Source organism: Lissotriton helveticus, chromosome 2_1, assembly GCF_964261635.1.
Source record: "Lissotriton helveticus chromosome 2_1, aLisHel1.1, whole genome shotgun sequence".
Lineage (NCBI taxonomy): Eukaryota > Metazoa > Chordata > Amphibia > Caudata > Salamandridae > Lissotriton > Lissotriton helveticus.
The window spans coordinates 1,659,516,960-1,659,530,379 of record NC_136059.1 but is presented as its reverse complement, the minus strand read 5'-3'; positions in this window follow the sequence as shown (position 1 = coordinate 1,659,530,379).

Here is a 13,420-nt window from a genome sequence, read left to right as displayed (position 1 = left end):
GGTAAATCAAACATAGTTTGCATTACATCAAATGAAATAATGGATGAATCAGAAAAAAATTGGTACACAAACATAATATCCTTTTCTTTCCAATACTTGAAATAGAAAGATTTACCCTTGTACTTAAGATATTTGTTATACCATACGCTAGAGGAAAGAAAAGTTTGTAGTGGGGACGAGTCTTTCGAGAATATATTATGCAACAGAGTATGTGAGTATTTCAGTACAGGGTGTGTAGTCAAGAAGGAGGAATTGGACATAAAAAGGGTTTGCTGGAAAGAAAAATCCTTTAACAAGGACCTCTCAATAGCAATCCATCTGGGTAAAGGGGTATCATTGAAATCAAACGCCAATGAGAAGGCTTGTTTTATTAAAAAGGCAGAATGGTACGATTGAAAATCAGGAAAGCGGACCCCACCTTCAGATTTTGGGCGTATAAGTTTATGTAAGGCAATACGAGGTCTTTTATTATTCCACAGAAACTTGGAGCAAATGGAATTCAGCCGATTGAAAAATAATTTAGGGATTTTCACAGGTAGCATGGAAACAGTGTATAAAATATGTGGAGAAATCATCATTTTGATGGTGTCTAAACGACCCCACCATGAAAGGAAAAGGGGAGACCATAATTGTAGGAGTGATTGAATCTTTTGAGTAAGGGAGGTAAAGGTCAGTCTGAGTGTGTCACATAGGGTAGAGGAAAACCAGATACCCAAGTATTTGATCTTGGAGGGACACCATGCAAAATCAGTTGATGCAAACATATATTGGTAACAAGATGAGTTAAGGGGTAGGACCTCCGTTTTAGAGAGATTAAGTTTATAACCAGAAACAGAGGAGTATAAGCGGACTTCTTCTAAAAAAGGAGGAAGGGAGGAGACAGGGTTAGCCATGTAGACCAGGACATCATCGGCATATGCTGACATTTTTGTCTCAATCGATGACTGTTTGAACCCCTGAATTAGGGGGTTAGAACGGATTTTGATGAGGAAGGGCTCAAGACAAAGAATAAAAAGTAAAGGGGAAAGAGGACAGCCTTGTCTTGTTCCTCTGGATAAGGGAAAAAATTTTGAGAATTGGTTATTAACAAAAACACTAGCACGGGGAGCAGAATAAAGTAATTTAACTAAGGAAATGAAATGGGGACCAAACCCAAACCATTGTAATGCTTTAAACATGAATTTCCAATTAATGCGATCAAACGCTTTCTCCGCGTCTAGGGATAGAGCAGCTAGGGGGGCTTTGAAGTGTTTACTGCGGGAGATAATATTGGCAAAAACACGAGCATTATCAGCCGCAAGTCTGCCTTTTACAAAGCCAACTTGATCGGTTGTAATTAATAGAGGAATAAGGGATTCGAGGCGGGCCGCTAAAATTTTGGCAAAAATTTTACAATCGTAATTAATAAGGGAGATGGGACGATAGTTTTTACACAGGGAATGATCTTTGTCAGGTTTGGGGATTATGATAATTAGGGCGTCCAAAAATGAACCAGAAGCTTTAGCATTTGCAATAAAGGAGTTAAAAAGTTGTAAAAGATGGGGGACAAAAATAGAGTGCATGTTGGCGTAAAATTCAATTGGGAGACCATCTGGACCAGGGGCTTTCGCTTTCTTGAGGGAGGTAATTGCCTTGAGGATTTCCTGAGGGGTAATTTCAGACTCTAATTGATGGAATTCATTAGGGAGAGATGGGGGAGGAGGAAGGTCTTTGAAGAAACGAGAGAGATTATCATCATCAGGGAGCGTATCATCAGTATACAGGAGTTTGTAATAGTTATGAAAAACTTGTGCAATATCCTCATCAGAGGAAACCTTCGTATTTGTTGCCTCATTGAGAATAGAGCCAATGGATTTACGCTCAGATTTAATTTTGAGATAATTTGCTAACAGTTTCCCCGCTTTATTCTGGCCCCCATGAAATTTAGATTTAATCTTCAAGAGGGTGTTACAAGCTTCAACTGTGGCAATTTGATTGAGTTCAGATTTGGCTTTAATAAGTTGGCGGAGAGCGTCAGGATTCTTGGACGAGAAGTAAGAGTGTTCAAGGGTTTTAATGTTGGAAAGTTGGGTGGTGTATTTATCACGATTGAGTTTCTTTTTCCGAGAAACATAAGAAATTGTGAAACCTCGTAAAGCAGCTTTAAAAGCGTCCCAATTATTTGAGACTGACGTGTCTTGGGGTAAATTGAGTGCGAAGTATTCAGAAATAAAATCCTTAACTTTTGACATAAATACAGAGTCGGAGAGAAGGAAAGTGTTAAATTTCCAACGATTGAAAGAGGAGGAGGTTTGGGCCATGTCAAGAGTGGCATAAACAGGTGCATGATCCGAAAGAAAAATAGAACCAATTTCAGATTTCTGAATCGCAGGGAGAAGGGATTTACTGACTAGGATATAATCAATTCTGGATCTGGTGTGGTGAACATTAGAGTAGAATGTATATTCGAGTGAATTTGGATTACAAGTTTTCCACACATCAAAAAGGGGACGAGAAGCAATGGCTGATTGGAAGGATTTATGTGTCTTATCAGGCTGGAATTTGGAGGAAGATAGTCTATCTGAAAAGGGATCTAGCCATTGATTAAGGTCACCAGCTATGATAATGTTAGGGCAGTCAATGGAGGAGATGAGGATTTTGACGTCAGTCCAAAATTTAGGGTCTGGCCGGACAGGGCCATAAATATTAAGGAGCACCATAGTTTTATTTTGTATAGTCACTTTTGACATAACCCAACGACCTTCATCATCCGATTGAGAAGATAGAATTTGAACATCCAAACCTTTCCGAAACAATATAGCAACACCACCTTTTTTATCAACAGCAGGAGAAAATACAATCTGACCCACCCAAGCCCTCTTAAGTTTCAACGATTCAACATCTGTACAGTGAGTTTCTTGGAGAAAAGCAATCTGAGCATTTAACTTGGATAAATGGGACAATACCTTTTGACGTTTAACAGGGTTGCCGAGACCACGAACATTCCACGTTACAAAGTTACACATGATGGAAGGCAAGGGAGGAGGATAACAATTGGGTCCAATACACTGCAGGTAAGGAACTACAGGGAGATACAATGGAGACAAACAAGTTAGAAATGAGAGTCAAATATGAAATATAAACAAAGGCAATAAAAATCGGGTAAAAATAAAGAAACAATAGACGAGGATACATCACAGTCATTAGAGAAAGCGAGGAGGAACAATGAGGAGTATTGGAGTTAGCAAGAAGAGGGGAAATAAGTGACACAAAGAAGAGATTGGAACATAAATGAGCAAGAGATACACATGAATGGCCTGTGAAAAAAAGAGGAAAAAAAAAGGAAAGACAAAGAAGGAAATAGATGAGAAACAGATCAATGCACAGAGGCCAGATCTGAGAAAAAAGAGAATACCAAGATAGTAGGAGCATGGAGACGCCAACGCGGGCGCCTACCATGCAGAGCGAGGAAAACGCGGGAATATAGATAGGATATAATCAACAAGAAGAAGAGAAAAGCAAATATTGACAAGAGAGAGACCGGGACAAGGCCACAACAGTCGTCAAGACAGAAGAAAAGTGAATGCAGAAAATAGAAAAGAGCTATCTTCAGTCATTGGTGTCCATCGTGGAAGTGGAGACAGTTAGTAGATACTCTCGAAGCTTCTGTGGATCATCAAAGGTACGAGAACGACCATTGTGGGTTATTTTGCAGAGACAAGGATGTAGGATTCCATATTGAATGCTTAATTCCCTCATACGTGGACGCAGACTGAGGAAGTCCTTGCGACGTGCATTCGTAGCATTCGATAAATCCTGGGCTATGAAGATGTTATGGCCCGACCAAATGAGGCGTCGTTTTGCTCTTGCAGCTCTAAGCACAGTCATTAATTCAGTGAATTCCAGAAAAAGTAGGATAATACCTCTGGGTTTGGCCGGGTTAGCCGTTGGACGTCCCAAACGATGAGCACGCTGTATATTTAGAGGGGTAGATTCCGGTTGGAGTTCCAAAAGTTCGTAGAGGAATTTACGGATGAAGGACACCATATCGCCATCCCCAAAGGGACTCCGGAACACCATAAATACGGAGGTTATTCCGTCTGTTGCGATTTTCAAGGTCCTCTGTGTGAAGTTTCAACTGCTGTATCTCCTTTTCAAGAATAGGAATTTTTGTAGAGACATCCTGGACGTCACTGATGCGTTGTTCTAGTTGCAGGACTTTATTTTCCATGACGACCCATCTGTCTTCTATCTGCTTGAGCTTCTCATTAGTTGCCACCATGAAAGGTTGTAGGCCACGAACCTCTTCCAAAATGGAATCCAGCACAGGGTTCTGGGAAGAGCGAATTGGAGATGGAGGGTCATTCTTTAGGCGTTTCGGCGTGGTACCGGTGACAGACGATCTCGCATGGCCTGCGTTCTGAGACATGATGCCAACAGAGGGGCAAACTAGGAGAATCGCAAGAATGGAGGTCACACCGCAATAGTTAAAATGTTGAGACCCTATATATAGAGATATTGGAGGTACTGGAAGGAATAGGGCACAGAAGAGGTAATACGGAGAAGTGGAGAAGCAATACCTCAAATCCACATGAGATGCGTCGAAATGTGACAAAAAGCAGTTCAATACACAGTGAAAAAAAACATCCAGGAATATAGTATGAGAGAAACAGCAAAGCGTCTATAATATATGGGACCCACAGGGGTCAGTTGGTGGTCCACGGAGGATTGTCAGCAGAGGAAAGGAAGGTAATAGGCATTGCGTAGGGAGCACCACAAAATGGCCGCCTCTATGTGGTAGAAGAATAAGTAGGGGTTATGAAGAGAGCTTTTGGCGCCAAAAGTCATTGAAACATAGTAGAAGCAAGATGCGCATCCCTTAGCACATACCTTGTGGAAATATGAGCATTTGTTGCAGCCGGAGGATGAACGGGCTGGTGAGGCGGTAAAAATGCCAGGAAAACGGGACGCGATCGCGGCGGCACAAAATGGCGGCCGCTCGCGTCCCGCAATAGGTAGAGATGATGCAGCTGAAAAAAGAAATGAAAACGGCAATTATAGAAGCCGCCGCATCTCGCAGCACACGGGGACCATGTTCCGCCGTGCAGGGATGCCTTTTGCCGGTCTCCGTATGCGGGGATAATGCCAGAAAAAGAGCCGGGAGTCCCGCGTTGACACAGAGCTCACACAGGCAGCGCCATCACTCGCCGGCGCGTAAGCCACGCCCCCTCTTCTGCGCGTTCTAGCAAGCTGATCGCTGGCAAGTAGCATTTCTCAGAGCCCTACTAAATGTCTTGCCCAGCCAGCGCATGCACTGGCTCAGACGAGACCTAAAAACAGTTTGACCATTCAGCGATACATAATTTTATTTTATGCGATTTTCTGTAGCGCGAACATTACCCGAAGGTGTCAGAGCGCTTTACAAAAGAACCAGTTGCGATACATAAGGATTTAGGATTACATGACTTACATAAAAGATACAAACTGGAAAAAAAATTGCAAATGTACAAGTTGTAAAGTCACACACGGAAGAGATACAAATAGAAAAAATTGCAAATCTACAAGTTGTAAAGTCACTCAAGGAAGAGATACAAATGTATAAACTTCAAGAATCACATAGGAATGGTATGAGTACAAAGGTCTACTACATATACTGGTGGTTAGCGTTATCTCTATATACATATAGTAGCAGCCCGTCCCGACGTTGTCCGGGGGCAATCAGGTTTCCTTACAGCCTCCCTGCGCTCCTCTCCGCTGAACTTCACCTTTCCTCCGGCAATCAGGCTTGCTTACAGCCTCCCTGCGCTCCTGTCCGCTAAACTTCACCTTTCCTCCCCGCGCTCGTGTCGGCTGCAGTCGGCCAAACCCAGGCCCCCAACCACCTCCTCAGCCCACCGCAGGCGCCTCTCACCTACCTCAGCCCACAGCGAAGTCGGCAAAAGTTCACCGCTCCTCCCCAAGGTCCTGTGTGCTAAACTTCACCGCTCCTCCCCGCGCTCCTGTCCGCTGCAGTCCGCCTAACCCAGGCCCCCAACCTCCTCCTCAGCCCACCGCGGGCGCCTCTCACCTACCTCAGCCCACAGCGCAGTCGGCAAAAGTTCACCGCTCCTCCCCAAGGTCCTGTGTGCTAAACTCCGCACTCCTGTCCGCAGCTCCTCCCCACGCTCCTCCCCGCCACTCCTCCTCGCGCTCCTGTCCGCCGATCCTCCCTGGGCTCCTGATGATGTCATCACGCACGTCATTAGCGCACACGGCCGGCGCTACTTCCAAGGGACTACTTTTTTTTACGTATATTTTTTAAAGAACGTATATTTTTGGGTGGTATATAGCCTATGTCACTCTGCAGACCCTGACAATTCCAATGATGTATTGGGTGTTTGGATTGGCGCTGTGGTTCCCGAGTTTACCCGCCTCAAAGGTTCACAGTTCTCTCTTTATAATAGTAGTATAGATATACAAATAGTAGATTTTCTCAGGATTCCATTTTACCAGTGATTCGGCTTGGACAAGTATATATCCCATATTTACAGAGTGAAAAGAGAAATAAAAATACAAAAAAATACAATAAAATTCAAATAAAAAGGGGTAGAAAGCGGTATGTGGGGGAAAAGAGTTAGAGGCTGAGATTGGTGAGAGGAGAGAGGGGGACCTGAGGGGGAGAAAGAGATAAGGCAGTCCAGCGTAAGTGAAATGTCTGAAGGTCAGCAGGATGGAATGCAAGGGACCAAAGGAAAGGACAAGAATCAACAAAATGGCGGACCCTGGTCGTGGGCATCGATGAAAACCATCTCAACATGACAAGATGCACCCATGGCAAGGGCGACAACAGGAGAAGGTCCCAAAATGGCAGGCTGCACACGAGTTCCAGTCCAAAAGTTACGAGGGCCAAGTCCAAAGAAAACCAGGGAGCCGACCCAACGGAAGAAGAACAAGAGGGGAAAAGGAGCCAGACAGTCAAGAGGAAGAGCATCTTCAGTATTTGCACCTCCTTTCACTACTGCTGCACACACACGATCCCTGGTCTAAATGCTCCCACGCTCCTGTACTGGGCACCACAGTCCACCCGTGTCGTTAGCTGGAGGGGTGTTAAAACAAATCCCCAGGTCTCCATTCAGCTTTCATGCTCCACAAAAAGCTGATGTCTATCTTGGCTCTCCCAGGGGGGCGTTAGCGGCTTCGTCATATGTAGGGGGTGAGCGCTGTAATTAAAATTCTCTCCCTGTCGTGTAACCTGTCCCGGTTTCCAAAGGGTTAGTCGGATTGCTGTCTAGCAAAGAGTGGCTGAGATTTGCAGACTACTGAAACAGAAATAAGCAGCAAATATGTGAGTAAAGATGAGATAAAAGGGCAGTGAAAGTAAATTCATAAAGCTACAACAGCGAATTATCTCGAGCAGTTTGCGTAGCAGTTTTTGTTGAGATTCTGGTAGCATTTCCACTCTCTGCCACAAGAGGATGCTAGTGTTACGGCATGGGAGTTTCATTACAGTTCCCAAGATAAATGCCGAGGATTTTTACAGCTATTAGCTGTGTGGCTGTGACTTCCGGGAGGAATCATGCGTGACTCATTTGTAAATAGTCGAAGCTTCTTTTTCTCTTGGGGAAAATAGGTCGTCGCGCAATACTTCCAGCGTGATTGAAGAGCCACGAGGCTCTGCGAACATTTTCCGCACATTAACAAATGTAATTTGCAAAAGGCCTGGTTGATTTAAACTGCTTTAGCCCATATGATTCCGGCCAATTTTCACATCTGAAAAAGAATACCGCACGGTCAGGCCGTTAGAAGATTGCTTGCGTACCGTTTTCTGTTTATGTGTGTACTAGTTTTAGGCTACCATTTTTTTCCTATTTCCTTTTCAAAGATTGCAAAACTGAATACATGCGCTATGTCACCTCACAAGTTCCTTCACTTATTAGCTGGAGTGGTGTACTCCAGAGCATAAAATATTGATGCGACTGCTATTTAAAGTAATTAGCAGCTGGGGGCTAAGGGCGTAGTAATCAACAGTGGAGCAGGTGTAGTGACATTGAGGGTCGTAGTTGCCCACTGAACCCCAGTTATGCTTTAATTTCTTTACCTAACCAGAGGGCGGGAGGTCCATTTTTTTTACTCGCGAAATGGGCCGGCACAAGGCACCCTTGCTACCCTACTGTCTGTGCCCATTGTGCGTGAAGTTTCTCACTCTCCAGCTCGAAAATAAAGTTTATTGTCATGAAAATTTACTTAATGGGCCAGTGGTATTCACATTTTTTCATGGCGAGTATCAATTGAGAAAAAAAATGGCCACATGTGTTAATTGTGTGAGCAGAAACACATCTGCACCAATATGATTTATGCCATGTTTCGGGTATGTTTTTACCAACAATTAAGATATTGATGTAAAAATGTTGTGAATAATGTTCACAAAATTTGCATGTTGCAGAACCTCTTTTTACATTTTCTGCAGGAAGTAAAGTACGAAAAGCAAATCGCCCCATTTGTGCTCATCTAATGATATATGCTGTTGTAGTAGCATGATTGATGAATAAAATATTTGTACTCTTTTTTGAACCAGTGCATATCTCAAGCGTTAAACTGTACTCAAACTTTTTATATGGTGTCTTGCAGTGGCGGCTGGTAAGGGACGGGGTGGTAAGGTGGGGGTTCAAAAGCAAAGTATTATAAAAATACTTGCCTTTTGTTGGCGGATGTCTCTCCTCCATCGAAGCTCCTCTTCCTGACGAGTCCCGGAAGGAGGAAGCACACAGGCTCCCCTAAGCCAATCACAATGCTACAATGCAGTGTTGTGATTGTTCTGAGTGCCGTGGTTCAGCGCACCGATAGGGAATGGGATACTGTGCATGTTCTCCACCCAGCCTGTAACACTGCCTGGGTGAAGAACATGCAAAGTGCGCATGACTGTTTGGCCAGCGCGAGACGGCCGGTCAAACAATTATACACACTTAGAGTGTGCCACCACTCCTCCCAGGCTCTGACACCAGCCCGCCCTTCCTTAACTCTGCAACTGCACAAAATAAAATTATAATAACAAAGTTATTATCATTTTATTCTTTCCTTTTTTCACTGCTCTGAAAGCAGTGGGGCGATGCCCCTCCACCTTAGCGGAGGAGCCGCCCCTGGTATCTCGCTCAAACAAAAGTTACATTTGCTATTGCTACCTGTGTTTTTCTTCAAGGCTGAATGGGAACATTTAAATCTGTCAACCAAGTGCCCTCACTGCCTCACAAGCACCCTCAAACCTCTACTCTGTCCTCCTATTTGACGGTTGCCGATTGGCCAACAGTGGTCTTATTGGCTAAATTAGACACTGCTTCCCAGAAAATGCATGGCAACATCGAAGACATGTATTATGCTACCTTTCTTGCATTTATTTATCATAGCAGCAAAAAAGCTACAGTTTCGAGAATGTCTGGAAAATGTAAACATCAAACCAAACAATGTTAGGAAGTGTCCAACAACTTCTGTGATGAGTAAGTTGTTATTTCTTACTGTTACACTTATATTAAGGGCCTCATTTACAATATTTTGATGCACAGCAGCACAGCAAGCCTTCCTGCTTTGCTGCCAGGCGTCAAAAGAAAAGGGTTGGAATGCGCCAAATCTAGAAGATACAGCGCATTCCTGTCCTTTTCCTCTGCACCAACGCACAATGGGCTGGCATGTGCCAACTCAGGCACCCTTGCGCAATGGTGCAAAAGTGTTTGCATTGTAGGGGCCATTGTTTTTGTATAGGAAGGGACACTTTCCTACACAAATATAATCATGAGAAGTGTTTTCCTCTTTCTATGTGTGCAAATGAGACGAAATAAAGATATTGCTCCTTGTTGCGCCTTCCTTACATCTCTCCTGGGGAGTTGTCGGAATTCTACCCATACCCAGGTTAATAAAACCTTTTAAATATGGGAACGAGTCAGGTTCCATGAATTTTGCGAAGGAACTCCCACAGCAACACCCATGGAACACTCCATTCACGCTGAGTAATGCATATAAGAGGCTGAAACAAACACAAAGTTCCCTTCTCTTTCTACTCTGAAAACATGAGGATCCGATCCTCTAATTGGATTGGTTAACTTAGTTATAGTAAGGCCAGACACTGAGACATAATAAGACAAATTTACCAGGTTGCGAAATTTACAGACAAAAATATAAAATCATACATAGAATAATCAATTTCTAATCAAACATATGAATTCAAAGGAATGTATTATCAATATTTTATTCGAAAGATCATGTTCTATGCAAGTGATATTGACATAGTTAAAACACATTAAAATCATATACTCATATTTTAAATAAAAGGAAAACAATATGTGCAATAAATACATGAAGAACAACTGTCGACGCAGCGTTTCGCTGCTAAGGTGGATCATCACCTTCTTCAGGACAATAGTTAATTTAAGGCTCAAATTGGAAGGTCAGCAAGACGGATGCTTGTTCTTTTAACTTCATACCTGAATAAAATCTGGACCAAAACTAAAATTAACTGGAACCAGCACCCCTAAAGAAGAAAAAGTGGGTGGATCTAATAAACTAGATTTTAATTAGAGATCTATATTTTCAGTTAAGATGGACCTTACAATATAAAAGTTATTTGTGAATGATCCCATCAAAGTGTGACTAATAAAGAATTATCCGGCACCTATGAGACTGTATAAACCAGACGAGGAACCCGTCCAAAACTTTATTGGAGGCAAATATAAGAGCTTCCACATAAATCAATAGATTTTTAAATATTGAACTATTGTCCTGAAGAAGGTGACGATCCTCCTTAGCACCGAAACGCTGCGTCGACAGTTGTTCTTCATGTATTTATTGCACATATTGTTTTCCTTTTATTTAAAAATATGATGAGTGTTAGACCTGGCATCATTGGTGTGAGTCTCGCTTCCATTTGTGACGGATTGCCTCCTCTGTTTTGATATGTTTTGCTGGATTTATGCTTTGGGCACTGTGCCACTGCTAATCAGTGCCACAGTGCAAGTGCTCCCTATGTTAAATTAATGCACTAATTGGTTATTCCATGATTGGGTTATTTGATTTATCTGTCAGCCCCTAATACAGTGCACCATGTGTGCCCAGGGCTTGTAAATCAAATGCTGCTGGTGGGCTTGCAGCACTGGTTGTGCCACCCACAGAAGCAGCTTGTAAAGTGTGTCTCAGGCCTGCCATTGCAAGCCCTGTGTGCAGTCTAGCACTGCCATGTCGACTTGGCCAAGTGCAACCACTTGCCAGTCCCTAAACATTCCCTTTGCTACATATTAGACACCCCTATGGTAGGCCCAAGGGAAGGGTGCATTGTAAGTATAAGGTAGGACATGCTCAGATGTGTGTAGCATGTTCTAATAGTGACTTACAGCCATTTTCGTTTTTCACTCTTGAAGGCTACCTGTTCTCATAGGCCAGAATGGGCAGTTAGATTATTACATTCTTATAATCCTAACTGACTCAGGGAACATGGTCGAAATTCGAATTTAGTATGCCCGAACTCAGAATAATAAAATACATCTTTTAGTAAAGTTGGTTTTAATATTCTGTGTTTGAAAATACCACTTTTAGAAAGTAGGTAGTTTCTTGCCTAACTATCCAGGCCTACTGGGTTGTGTATTCCTTGTCTGAGTTTGTGAGTGACAGGGCTGGGGGATTCCAGCAGACAGGCTGGGGCAGCCCGGTGGTGAATAGAGAGATCTGCATCTAGATGGGAGGGAGGAGTTGCACCTGGGACCTGAATATGGCTGGGCCTTCCCTCTACAATGCTGTCTCCACCTCCTGTGGCTTGTCTGATGTCTCTGCCCTGCACTGTGAAAGGAGAGGATGAATCATGACAACAGAGTGCTCAAGAGCTGTATCTTCCCTCCCCTGTGCTGGCTCCACCTCCTGTGGGGCGGCTGATGTCTCTGCCCTGCACAGTGAAAGGAAGAAGAGAGTCATGTGAACAAAGTGCTCAGGTACTGGTTTGGACTGGGCAGAGGCCTCTCTGCCTTCGAGAGAACAAAGGATTTTGGGGTAGAAATATTGGGACCCTGATCCCAAGAAATTAGATCACTTCTGGACAAGAAACCTTTCTGCCAAGGAGAAGAATCATGGAAGCTGCAGGAGTTGTACTGCCCCTCTGCCAGTGTGCTGTTTGCTGGGCTGGCCTGCAGGGGTTGCTTCATTGTCAACGGAAAGGAAAAGGAACTTTGTAAGGACTTTCATCCACAGAATATTCTCCATGGGCTTGAACTGTGCTTGCCTCCTGCTGAAGTCTCTGGGACAAAAGACTTTACCTCCAGTTCCCTCCTGAATTTCCTTGCTGGGAAGTCTGGCACCAGTCACTTGCGTGCCGCTGGGAGCTGGAAGCGCGACGCATCGAGAAGAAGCGTGTCGCCTCCGCAGCTGAAATCATCGCAACGCCAGAGAAGCGAGCCTTCGTCGCATCTCCCTGGAAGCGTGTGTTCATCGAAGCTGCCTGCTGTCGCATCACCAGAGAAGCATGACACCATCGAGAGAGTCGCCATCGCATCACCGGAGAAGCATGTCGCAGGGCCTGTCGCGGCTCCAAAGTACACAGTCATCGAAAGCCTGCCAGGGCGTCATCACATCGTCATCGCATCAACAACAACAACAACAAAGGAGCTTATAAAGCGCCTGGTGACGCCATCACGGCGTGTCCCCGCGCTGTGGAGAGAAAGTCAGGACCGAAGAAGGGTATTACAGGGAAAACAGGTGAGTTTTTAAGCTTTTCCTGAAGACGGTCTCCGAGTCTGCTGGTCTAATCTCCATAGGGAGAGCGTTCCATTCCCTAGCGGCCATAGCCCGGAAGGAACGGCCACCCATTCTGGCTTTCCTGATACGGGGTATTTTGAGCAGGCCAGTTCCCCCAGAGCGAAGAGCTCTATTGGGCTCATAGGGAATAGCTAGGTCACTCATGTAAGGAGGTGCTTTTTGGGAGATGATCCTATGGCACATTAAGAGTGCTTTAAAGAGAACTCTTTTTTTTATAGGTAGCCAGTGGAGAGTGTCTAGAGCAGGTTTGGAGGGTGCTCTCTTGGGAAGTCTAAGAACTAGACGTGCTGCTGTGTTTTGGAGGACTTGAAGTCTCCTGATGTTGTTTTGAGTTGTTCCAAGCAGAAGCACATTCCCATAATCTATCCTAGAGGTCACTAGAGCCTGTGTCATAGTACGCCTAGCTTCAAGGGGAAGGAGATCAAGGGTGCGGTTCAGGGTCTTCATGACCCCATAGCATTTTCCGACCACCTTGTTAACGTGACAGTCATAGGATAATTTGGGATCAACCCAAATCCCCAGATTCTTGGCCGCTTCACAGGGGGTGGGTAAGGGCCCCAGACACGAAGGCCACCACTCCTTGGTCCAGCTCGTATCCCTACCTCCCATGACCAAAACCTCTGTTTTCGAACCATTAAGCTTCAGGCATCGCCGCACCAAGGGCGCCATCTTCTCG